General features: G+C 38.8%; 1 protein-coding gene across 33 annotated transcripts in view; it reads right to left on the reverse strand.

Annotated features, from left to right (window-relative positions):
* LPAR1 (lysophosphatidic acid receptor 1) overlaps positions 1-12,336 on the reverse strand; it is a 406,496-nt gene that overhangs the window by 126,010 nt on the left and 268,150 nt on the right. The window contains exon 1 of one of the 33 annotated variants that reach the window (XM_081574159.1): positions 749-830. The exons of the other annotated variants lie outside the window; for them this stretch is intronic. The gene's annotated coding sequence lies outside the window, so the exon portion shown is untranslated. Of the gene's footprint in view, positions 1-748; positions 831-12,336 lie in introns of those variants that run through there. 33 annotated transcript variants of the gene reach the window in all.

The following is a 12,336-nucleotide window of genomic DNA, read 5'->3' on the forward strand; positions in this document are numbered from 1 at the left end:
CAAGTCCACACCAAGCTCTCCTTTAGCAAAGGACTGGACAACACATCTGAGGTTTCTTGAATTCATTTCCTGTTCCTGAGCATAAGATTATATTATAGCTCTACTGGAAAGGCAATATCTAACTCATATAGAGGGTTTTTTTAAGCTATTAAATTATAAATTTGAAAAGAGGCAGAGGGTGTGGACATATGTTTTGTATCATTTGGAAATGGAATCTGATCTGTTAAAAGGTAGTTCCTGTAAACCATGTGACTCTCAGTGCCTTTGTGTCAATCCTCTTAAGAAACATTAACGTCCAAAATCTTTGAGATCTCCCAATTCAACCCAGAGGCATTTCCTTATGATCAAAAGCTATGATTAAATGACTCCGAGTGTAAATGGTCATAAACCAACTTCTGAATAAAAATGCTATCAGCCCAAATTTCCTGATGTGTTCCCACCCAATTTCCAGTTGAAACGCATGTAAATAAAGACAAAAAGGCAAAAACTCAAAATGGCTCCGAAATCAAGAAAGAGTAGCCAGCCATTTACAAGAACCTGGGAATAATATACATTAAGTACAGTGTACTATCTATGAAGTGCAGTGAAGATGGAGCAGAACTGAAAGCAATCAGTGTCAACCAATGCTTTGCATGTTGAAAACAAACAGGAAGAAGTAAGTCAGAAGGATCAGACCTTCCCCACTCTACCTCATTTTCCAGAAAAACGGGTTGGGGACCAAAGAGAGCAGCAGGGACCAACCCCTTACCATGCAGCTCTGCTTTCTGCAGCAATGACCAGACAGTAATCCGCTCTTCTCCTTTTCTCCCATCACTTTAATAAGTTCTACGCTAAGACATTTGTTCATAAATCAGTTGGTAGTGGTGGTGGTGTTTAGTCACTAAGTTATTGTCCAACTCTGCAACCCATGGACTGTAGCCCCCCAGGCTCTTCTGTTTCTGGGATTTTCCAGGCAAGAATATTGGAATGGGTTGCCATTTCTACTCCAGGGGATCTTCCTGAACCAGGGATCAAACCCACGATTCCTCTAATGGCAGGCAGATTCTTTACTGCTAAGTCACCAGAGAAGCCCTCATAAATCAGTAAGTACAATAAATAATCCACTGCCTGGTCCGTGGCCTCCTGAATATAGGAGAACAGAGTCTAGTTCTAAATGATGTGGGTAGAGGGAAAATTGTAACACGAAAATGTTCCTTGTCCTTAGCCAGGGCCCTCAGCACTGATTTATAACTCAGGAAAGAACGGGAACCCCCTTCCTCGAAAAGACTTCTTGGGGATATGGGGCCAGGGTTTTCTCCTGTTTTAGCAGTCAAGGTGCAGAACCTCTGGGGTATCAGGAGGCTGGTCCTTGTCACTTCACAAGGGCACATGGCTAAGTGGGAGAGTTAGGTCTGGAATGCAGCCAGCGGATGGACCACTTGCCCAGCTGTGTGCCTTGGTGTGCAGCTCTGTCTGCCCCAAAGAACCTTTCTGAGACTAGTCAGTAGATACACAGCTAGCAAATGAGGAGTGGTTTTAACTCCAAAGTCAAGGCCTACACTATTCAATATGGTAGTCACTTGCCAGATGCGGACTGTACAGAAACAGAACATTTCCATCTCTGCAAAAACTTCTACTGGGCTGTGCAGGCATACTGTGCACAAAAAACATGATGTAGAAAGAAATTTTGTCACTTTTCAATTAAAACAGAAGAAGCTTTATTCTACCAAATGGGCTCTCCAGAGAGTTCTGTCATTTTGGAGTCAGCATGAAACCTAACCAGATGCATTAAGAAAAATGTAAGCATTAAGACAAAAGTAATTATAATAAGCTCATAGCTAACCCTTCTTGTTCACCATGTTTTCTAACTTTTAATACATTAAAACCAAACACAAGGAAGCACTGAGATGTCCTATGTTCCTTAAAGAGGAAGAGAGCTCTAATTACATATTCATCTATTATCCTTTCCTCAGAAAATTCCCTTGAGAAATCAATTTTCAACCTTATTTCTAATCCATCGCAACCTGTACCCTAATTGGTAAATCAGTATGTACTGTAGTTATTATAAGGCAAAATAAGCAATTAATTTTACCAGTCAACTCACTGTGTGTCAAAGTTAATCACACAAAACCAAAAGCAAGTAAGAACATATTTCAGAAAGAATTTATCTTTTAAAATAGGGGAAAGTGTCACATGATATAAACTAACAATGGGTGGGGATGGAATCTAAAAAAAAAAATGATACAAATGAACTTCTTTGCAAAAGACAAACAGACTCACAGGATTCAAAAACAAATTTATGGTTACCAAAAGGGAAAGGTTGAGGGGAGGGATAAATCAGGAGTTTGGGATTAACACATACACACTACTATATATAAAACAGATAATCAACAAGGACATAAGAAACTCTACTCAATATTGTGTAATAACCTATATGGGGGAAAGAATCTGAAAAAGAATGGATATATGTATATGCACAACTGAACCACTTTCCTGTATACCTGAAACTAACACAACATCATAAATCAACTTTACTGCAGCATAATATAAAGATAAATAAATAAGCAGATATTGCTATTAAAATTTTTTTTAAATTAAGTTGGCTGAAAAGCAAAAAACTAAAGTAAAAAATGTAAACTATATCACATACTGAACTGTTATGTTGTAACCTGAAACTAACATAATGTTATACATCAATTAAATCTCAATTTTAAAAATTAAACTATTAAAAAAAAAAAGGGTGGGGAATAGTGAGGGTGAGCGTAAAGCAATATCCATTGTCTTGTGAGAGCTAGATAGGAAGGCATTCTTTTATCCCTAATCAAAGTCAGATAAACCAGAGGATCTAAAGCCACAAATAGAGATGGGATGTTTCCCGCCAAGGCCAAAAGAACAAAGAGCTATCAGTACAAGAGGAATACAAAAGACAGGCTCTAGAAATACATGGTTTTTCCAAACTTCAAAGTTCTAGGGTTGTGCAAATAAACAAGTGCTGGTTATAAGAAGCCTAACCTGCATACCTAAATCAGGAACTCTGAGAATTCAGGTCATTTAGAATGGAAATCCCTAAGTCCTGTGGTTCTACAGGAAAGTAAACCACAGATATCCATTCTCAAACAGAGAAGGAGAGACTATGGCTGCCCCAATCCCTGGATTTTAGTAGGCAATCCAGAACACTCCACGGTAGGAGACAGTTCATAGGGGCACACGGTGCTTGTTCAGCTAAAGGCTGGCAAGAGTGAAACCCGCATGGTGGCACACAAGTTACCCTAGAGCCCACCCTCTAGGGTAACCTAATGTAATTTGCTTAATGGAAGGTACCACTAATTGAAAGAGAAAGGCTATCTTTGGCACTAAATAAGATATAAACATGCAGACATCTCTGATAATAGCTTAAAGAGTTTTCCTACTTTAAAAGAAAACTTCTCTCTGTTTTGAGGTGTTTCAATAGAGTAAGGTGAACTATTATTCAAGGTGCAGTAACTAAAAAGTGGTGGCAGCAATCACAGAATGGACAGCTTCATCCAGGTACCCATGCAACTTGATGGTGTCAGGATTTTCCTTCCTTCCCAGAAGCACCATCCCACAGAGCTGCTGCATGAAAACTAAACAGTCTTTGTGGAGGTGAAGACAAGATACTGGAGCCACATATCTTAGTAATCATTCCCCAAAACCTTTGACTGTACTTCAGGTTCCTGTAGTTCAAAGAAACAAGAATGTAATGGAAATCAGAATTGGGCTGTTTAGCAATAATCCAAATGTAACCACATTTACTTACAAATACCTTTGAATATTAGTCCAAAGAAAATTTAACATTCTTATACTGTTTGTAGTGTTAAAGACATATCAGTGATCCAATAAAGGTTATTCCAACTATTCAGACTTAGGGGAAAACATCCAACTAATTTTTCCATGAGGACATAATCAAGGCTGCCTGTAGCACACACCAATAGATAGCTACCATACAGTTACTTATGTTTATGCCCATACGCACTGGTGAAATGCTTGCCTTGAAAACCTGTATCTTCCAATGATAGGAACTGTCACCAGTTTTGGCCAACACTGACTTTGTAAGACATTTCTCTCACCCATCCCTGTCCCCAGTTGGCCACGTCGAGTTTAGAACCAAAGGTGACTTCATTCAATTATTCGGTCTTCTGGACCTTCAGCTTTGTTCTCTCTTCAGTTCCTAGCCCTCAGAATAAAAATATGCTATAATTCCCACTTAAAAAGAATACAGAAAAAAATACTCCTTGACCCCAACTGCCACTACTTCCTCTTCCCCAGCTCCTTGCCCCCTCCCCCTCCCTCTCCCTTTTCAAGGCCAAGAATACTGAAGGAACAGTCTGTGCTCACTTCTTCTGCATCCTCTTATGATGGACCACGGCTTCTGCCCTCACTGCTCAAAATTTTGAGCGAAGATCCTTTTCCTCTAAATAAGGACATTTCTGTGTCCTTATCTTACTTGTGTCTTTGACGACATTTTTACATTGTTAATCACTGTCTTAAAACTTGCCCTACTTAAGGACTGCATGCTCCTTTGATTCCTATCCAACTTTTTGCTAGTTTTTCTCAGGCCTCTTTGCAGGATGCTCTTCCTCTGAGAGTCCGGAAATGTTGGTGCACCCCCAAGTCCTTTGCTTGGCCCTTTTCTACTGGCGCTAACTCTCCCTAGGCCATCCTATTCATAGCAATGGATCCCACCAACACTTGCAGGCTGATGGTTCTTAAATATGCATCGCTAGTCCAGAATATGATCTCCCACACTCCAAATGACCCATCTGTAATTTTAAAACCTCCAATTCAAAAATATCCCAAACACAACTTATTGTCCTACATTGAGCATGTCGCTAAATCCTGTTGACTATACTTTTCAATGAGTTCAAATCCATTCTTTCTCCTCCAGCCTGCACTGTCACTTTACTTAGCTCAGGTCATCTCCTTAGGACAATTGTAAGGGTCTCTATCTCTAATCTTAGTTCACTTCTCTGTCTCTCTCCAATTTAATCTCCCATAATGATCTAACTGGGAGAAAAAAAGAAACTGTGGAAATCCTTTCAATCGTTAACGACTGGGAGGGAGGGAAGAAGCAAACTTCAGATTCCTTCGGAGGCAGCACAAGGCCTCCCACGAGCTGGCCTCTGCCTCACTGTCCATTATTCACCAACCAAACCACCTGCAGTTCATATCTTTTCATGGTCTCTTTTCACGGATTGGAATGCCCTCTTCCACTGCCTATCCACAAGGTAAATTCTCCTTTATTTTTCAATCTTTCATTATCAAGTCTCAGAAATCTCCTTTCTCGTCATCCCTTGCCATACACATTAGCAGCCCTCTTAAATCACGTCAGTCATGCCCTCTTATATAACATCATCTCTGCACCATGCACATAAGAGACAGCTTCATGGCACTAAACTCTATCCATTTGTGAAGCAATTACTGGACTCTGAGCTCCCTGAGGACAAAGTCAGCACCATAATTATTTTTTTTTTATCCTAATGTTCAGTGGGTGTGGCAGACAGTCCTCATAAAAGGCATGGTGGACAAAAGAAGAAATGAATGCAGAGAGCCACTAGAAATAAAAAATGAACCAAATGATTGGTTTACTCCAAAATACACAGTATTTAAACGTGGCTCTATTTCCTAACCAGGGAATCTCCATTCATTTATTCATTCATTCATTAATGCAACAAATACTGATTGAGCACCCACTGCATACAAAAAAGCCATATCACACAAAAAACAAAATGTGGGTAATATAAAGTCTTCCCAGCTTTTTCAAATCATTGCAAACCCTGACAATTCAAGAGCTTTTCTGGTCCATCCCACACATTCTATTTCCAATGGCAATTAGGACAACAGAAAACACATAGAAGCGGGTAGGAAGATGACCCCGTGATGGTTAAGCCTTAGAGTTAACCTTCTTCTTTGTGTTGTGTGCTCTCAGTCATTGTGTCCAACTCTTGGCGACCTCATGAACTGTAGTCTGCCAGGCTCCTCTCTCTGTCAGTGGGATTTTCCAGGCAGGAACACTGGAGTGGGTTGCCATTTCCTCCTCCAAGGGATCTACCCAGCCCAGAGATCAAACCCACATTTCCTGCATTGGCAGGTAGATTCTTTACCACTGAACCACTGGGAAGCAATCTTCTTCTTTGCCACATCCCTTAACTCATTCCCTCTTTATGCACACACTCCCCTGCTTTTCTCATCATGGATTTGGAAGTCACCACTGCCTACATAAACATCTACATTCCCAATTCATATCATGCCAATTCTATACTATGTTATTGCCATTTTCAGAAGTTACAGCCTCAACATGAAGAAATTTCCGAATGATCTGGCTTTATCTAAATCATACCACCAAACAGGAACAGGCAAATCAACCTGAATGAGAAATCCACAATGGTATAAAATGAGAGACAGACCTTCCCATTACATAAACAAATAAATAAATTTTCAATGAAAAACAAAGCCTTAACATACCTAAGGGAAATCATAATAGAACATTTATATAATCCTAGAGTAGGGGGAGGCTATTTTAGCATAATGCCAAAATAAGAAGCCTAAAAGATTGATAAAGTGGACTAACATTTAAAGCTTCTTTATATTTAAGAAAAATAAATGCACACTAAAAAAAAGTCTTGTGAAAAGCTGTTAATATCTTAAAACTTTTAAAGAATAATTCTATATATTAAGTACTTAATTTAAACAAATAAAAAATCTGCACATAAGCATCCTGGAAGAAAAATGATTATAAACATGAACTCAAACTTTATAAGAAATACAAATGTTCAATGCTAAGAAAAAGTTAGGCTTAACCTCTCCAATGATGAAAGAAATTTGAATTTTAAAAACAAAATGCCATCTCCCCTGGAATGTCGATGATTTAAGTGCGTAATACTCAGTGGTTAAAGAAGTGTGGCATTTGCAAGTGCTGTGTTAGGAAGTTTCAGTGTGAACAATTACCCTCATCCTTCAGGGTGACTCTGGTAATATCTACCAAAAACCAGACAAGTATACCCTTTGACCCAGCAATTTTGCTTCAAGGTATTTATCCTGAGGAAACATCAGCAACCTATACTAAGATATCTAAATGAGGGCATCCTTTGTAACAGAAATTGAAAGCAACCTAAGGTTCCAAGGAAGAAGATTATTTAAGTAAATAAAAATATAATTGAGGGATGAATTATGCCCTACTATTAAAAAGTCATACTGCAGACTTCCTTTCCAGGAATACTGAAGACAAAATACCCTGAAAACTCTCCCAGTACAAAAACATCTAAAACTGCTGGGTGTGTGAACATACGAAAATGTGTACACACACACCGACACACACACACACCCATACAACACATACATCCCTACCTACCTTTTCAAATGCTTAGCCAAGTTGGCCAAAAAGTAACAAACCTCCAGAGAAGCTAAAATATGTCAAGACATCATTCAAGGTAGAAGAACACATAACCTAGCAACCAGGTGTATCCCAATCCTACTTGACCCCTAGTTTTGACTTTTACAAGCAGAAATCAAGTGGGAAGTGAAAGTCTGGTCAAAAAGCTGGGACATTTCACCCTCAATAAGTGTACCCATGTCACCCAGGGAGAGGATAAAGAAACATGACTGTCTCAGATTTGGATCTAGGCAAGAAGGCGCCTCCTCTGAAGATTTATACCCAGACACTTGCCCCTAGTAATACACTGGAGGCCTGAATTCATACAATTGCTATGGCCACCCAAAAAACTCAACTGATATTTAAACTGATGTGGACATGAATTGATAGTGCCCTTAAGGCATCAGTAGAAGCAAATACAAGTTTTTTATATTTCACCTTAAGTTCTCAAAGAATTACTAGAGGAAAAGTTCCTAGAAACATGAGCTCATGTACAAAAAGGAAAAAAAAAAAATTCACAGAACACATGAACAAGCAAGCCAGAACATACCAGAGACACAAAAAACAACACATAGCAGAGTCAGACCTATAAAGTCTACAGAAAATGGAATTACCAGATACAGACTATAAAATAAAAATGTTTAATATGTTTAACAAGAGGATGTAGTTAAAGAATAGCAAATTTTTTAAGACCAGGCAAATTTGAAAAAGATTCAAATAGAGTTTGTAGGAATGAAAACCATAGTATTTCAAATTAGCGCATGAGATAAACATCTGATTAAGAGCAACTGGTGAGAAAATTAGTAAATGAGACTCTTACTACCAAAAAAAAAAAATCATACAGAACAGAGGACAGAGCCTCAGAGATGAGAGTTTGAGGTTCAGAGGCAGGAATGATACTGAAAAGGTCTCAGAATCATCTAAATGGAAAGTCAGAACCACAAAACTGTCAGAAGTATTACTCTAAGAACTAAAGAACAAAACTTACATGCAGAGTACATCGTGAGAAACGCTGGGCTGGGATCAACATTGCCGCGAGAAATATCAATAATCTCAGATACGCAGATGACACCACTCTTATGGCAGAAAGTGAAGAAGAATTAAAAGAGCCTCTTGATGAAAGTGAAAGTGGAGAGTGAAAAATTTGGCTTAAAGCTCAACGTTCAGAAAACTAAGATCATGGCATCCGGTCCCATCACTTCATGGCAAATAGATGGGGAAACAGTGGAAACAGTGGCTGACTTTATTCTTCTGGGCTCCAAAATCACTGCAGATGGTGATTGCAGCCATGAAATTAAAAGACACTTGCTCCTTGGAAGGAAAGCTATGATCAACCTAGACAGCATATTAAAAAGCAGAGACATTACTTTGCCAACAAAAGTCCATCTAGTCAAGGCTATGGTTTTTCCAGTAGTCATGTATGGATGTGAGAGTTGGACTATAAAGAAAGCTGAGCGCCGCAGAATTGATGCTTTTGAACTGTGGTGTTGGAGAAGACTCTTGAGAGTCCCCTGGACTACAAGGAGATCCAACCAGTCCATCCTAAAGGAGATTAGTCCTGGGTGTTCACTGGAAGGACTGATGTTGAAGCTGAAACTCCAATACTTTGGCCACCTGATGCAAAGAGTTAACTAACTCATTGGAAAAGGCCCTGATGCTGGGAAAGATTGAGGGCAGGAGAAGAAGGGGATGACAGAAGATGAGATGGTTGGATGGCATCACTGACTCAATGGACATGGGTTTGGGTGGACTCCGGGAGTTGGTGATGGACAGGGAGGCCTGGTGTGCTGCGGTTCATGGGTTGCAAAGAGTCGGACATGACTGAGTGACTGAACTGAACTGAATGAACAAAAATGTCCCAGAACTGGTGGTAGATACGAATCCTCAGATACAAGAAACAGCAAGATCAACAAAAAGAAATTCACACCAAAACAAACTTAATAGTGCAATTATTACCAAAAAAAAAGTTTTATACATTTCTAAGTTTTTTTTAACCAAAAAAACCTACAAAGCAACTATATACTCTAGTATTTATAATTTTTAAAAAAGTATGCATTTATAGATGCACATATGAAAAGGGCTTCCCTGATAGCTCAGTTAGTAAAGAATCTGCCTGCAGTGCAGGAGACCCTGGTTTGATTCCTGGGTCAGGAAGATCCCCTGGAGAAGGGATAGGCTACCCACTCCTGTATTCTGGCCTGGAGAATTTCATGGAATTACATATACATGTATATACATGTATAGTCCAAGGGGTTGCAAAGACTCTTACACAACGGAGTGACTTTCACTTTCATACTTGAAAAAAAAGTTTAAAAATGGTTAATGCTTATTTTTAAGTGGAAAGACTTCTGGCAATTTTTTATTTATGCTTTTTTATCTTTTCAAAGGTTCTGAATTGTATATGTATCACTTTTAAAATAAGAAAATTACTAAAAATTAAAATTTTAACAATATGAAATATATCATTGTATTTAAATATATGAAGAGACATATACCAAAAATATTAAAGAGTTAATATTTCTAGTTTGTAAGAATTTGGATTTTCCCCTACAGTTTCTAATCAACGACCAAATCATATGTACAAATACAGAGGAGGAAAGAATTAATATTTAAAAGCATTAAAAGTGGTTTTATTGTGGATGCTTTGCATGCTTTACAATTTTTATATTTCACAAAATTTGATTTCTGTTGTTTCTGTTGCTTACATTTTATACATTTTCATTTATTGTTTCACTGTTAAAACAATTTTTAACATATGCATGTAGATACATAGGTGAGTCATTTAGCCTTAGATTCTGGTTAAAATGTTATATGAGAAAACCTCATTTTAAAATAGTCAAAATTTTATAAATCAACTGTACTCCAATAGGGTTTCCCTCATAGCTCAGTCGGTAAAGAAACTGCCTGCAGTGCAGGAGACCCGGGTTCAATCCCTGGGTCAGGAAGATCCTCTGGAGAAGGAAACAGCAACCCACTCCAGTATCCTTGCCTGAAAAATCCCACAGACAGATGAGCCTGGTGGGTTGCAGTCCATGGGGTTGCAAAGAGTCGGGCACGACTGAGTGACTAACACTTTCATACGCCAACAAAGAAATAAAAACATTCAACCCTCCTCCCAAAATAATCAAAATTTAAAATCTGCAGCATATCCGTATATTTATATATAATGTTTTCAGACTTATGATGTTATCAGAAAGTGCTGCTTTAGATATTCAAATTTTAAAGCACACAACAAGAATACATGTCAATCTCATTTAGAACCTGCAAGAGAATAATAGGCAGAAATTACAGAACCCTAACAGTGGCCTGGTGTCGCAGTTCCCTCAGTGCATTAATATCAAGGAGGGAGAGAACAAGAGAGCCAGTCAGGGTTTCTCAATGTTGACCCACATCTGGCCTCAATTTTGAGTCCTGGGAGCAAGAGCAGTGAAAGCACAAGAACCAGGAAAAAAGACAGGGGCTAAAACTACCTAACTAAAAACATTCCAAAATTTACAATTATTGGCAGTTAGAGGAGGAAAGTCAACATCTACTATGGCCTTTCAACATAAAGGCAAAACACCGATGCAACTAAGAAAAAGGGAGGAAAGCTAATAATGCCTGGCTGCTGCCACTTCTCTTTAATGACATCAAAATCCACATCAGATACATGATTTGTGTGTTTATGTACAATATCCTTGAACTAGAAACCACAGATTTTAATCTCTAATTTATTCAGAAATAAAAATTCAAACCATAGGCAACATACTTTTATGTGATTTTAAATATATGTTATTAGCTAATGATAGGAAAACCTCACATTGGCTCATGAGTTCACACGAAATGCCATGACTCTCCCTCTTTCCATAAGCAGCTCTCTGAAGGCAGATCTCTAGGCAAAGAGTAAGACTCTACAAAATATCAAGAAAAAACTCCTAATTTATTTCATCCAGCCTTCCTCTGATCTTTAAAAGAGTGATTCTGCAGTGCCTTCCAAATTCACAGCAGACCTTGTGTATAAACATCAAATCATCAAAGACAGTTCAAGACAGCACTTCATGTCTCGAAACGTTACAAGCTAAAACTAAGAGCTTCTACACCTGCAAATAATAAACTTCAAAGACAACCCAAGACTAGCCTGGCATTTATCATTTGTGAGTCTAAGATGGCGTGGTGTGTGTGTGGTGTGTGTACAATCCATCGACCAACTAGAGTTCACTTAGATTTATTTTAGCTTTGGACTCCTGAACAGTGTCCTCAAACCTTTAGCTTTGGACTCCTGAACAGTGTCCTCAAACCTTTAAGTGTGTTGTTGATAAAATAAGTAGCATCTCACAATTGGAGGAAACCGCTGAGCTTCATCTAGCTTCACCTCTTCCCCCGTGCTCTCAGCTCATCTACATTCTCTAGTATCAGCTGGAACACTTCCGACAACAGGAAGCTCACTCCCTTCCAAGGCCAGCCATGAAGTCCCTGGGCAGACTGCGCACTAGAAATTCTGAGTGTTGTTCAAGTCACCTGGCTGAAAAGCCCGTCAAGGGGACCCAGCCGCTCTTCTGTAATCAAACTGAATCTCATCTTGCCGACACCCAGAGGTGGATCAGGCCGATGAAGGCAGAGATCGAGCCATCCATTTATTCCTTTCCTTTCTCATAATTCTCGTCTCTCAGATCCTTGACCAGCTTCTTCCACTCTCCACTGAGATACACATAGTCTTTAAAGGACAACGTCTAAAACACAATACAGTACCCTTGCTGTGTGCTTCTGGCCAACCCAGACATGGTGAAACCAACATCTCACTTGCTTTCATTTTAATTTTCAGATATGACATGTTTAGAGAACACACTACCATGAAATAAAGTTTACAGTTTGAGTTAACAGCCATCTCAAATGGGTCCAGCCTTGAAAAATGCTATTACTGTGAAACTGAGAATTCTAAAATTTAAAGTCCCTAAAAGTCTCTCAGTTGATTTCATTAAAAATACATA

This window comes from Giraffa tippelskirchi, chromosome 1, assembly GCF_054371585.1.
Source record: "Giraffa tippelskirchi isolate mGirTip1 chromosome 1, T2T-mGirTip1v1.2.pri, whole genome shotgun sequence".
In the NCBI taxonomy this organism is placed as follows: domain Eukaryota; kingdom Metazoa; phylum Chordata; class Mammalia; order Artiodactyla; family Giraffidae; genus Giraffa; species Giraffa tippelskirchi.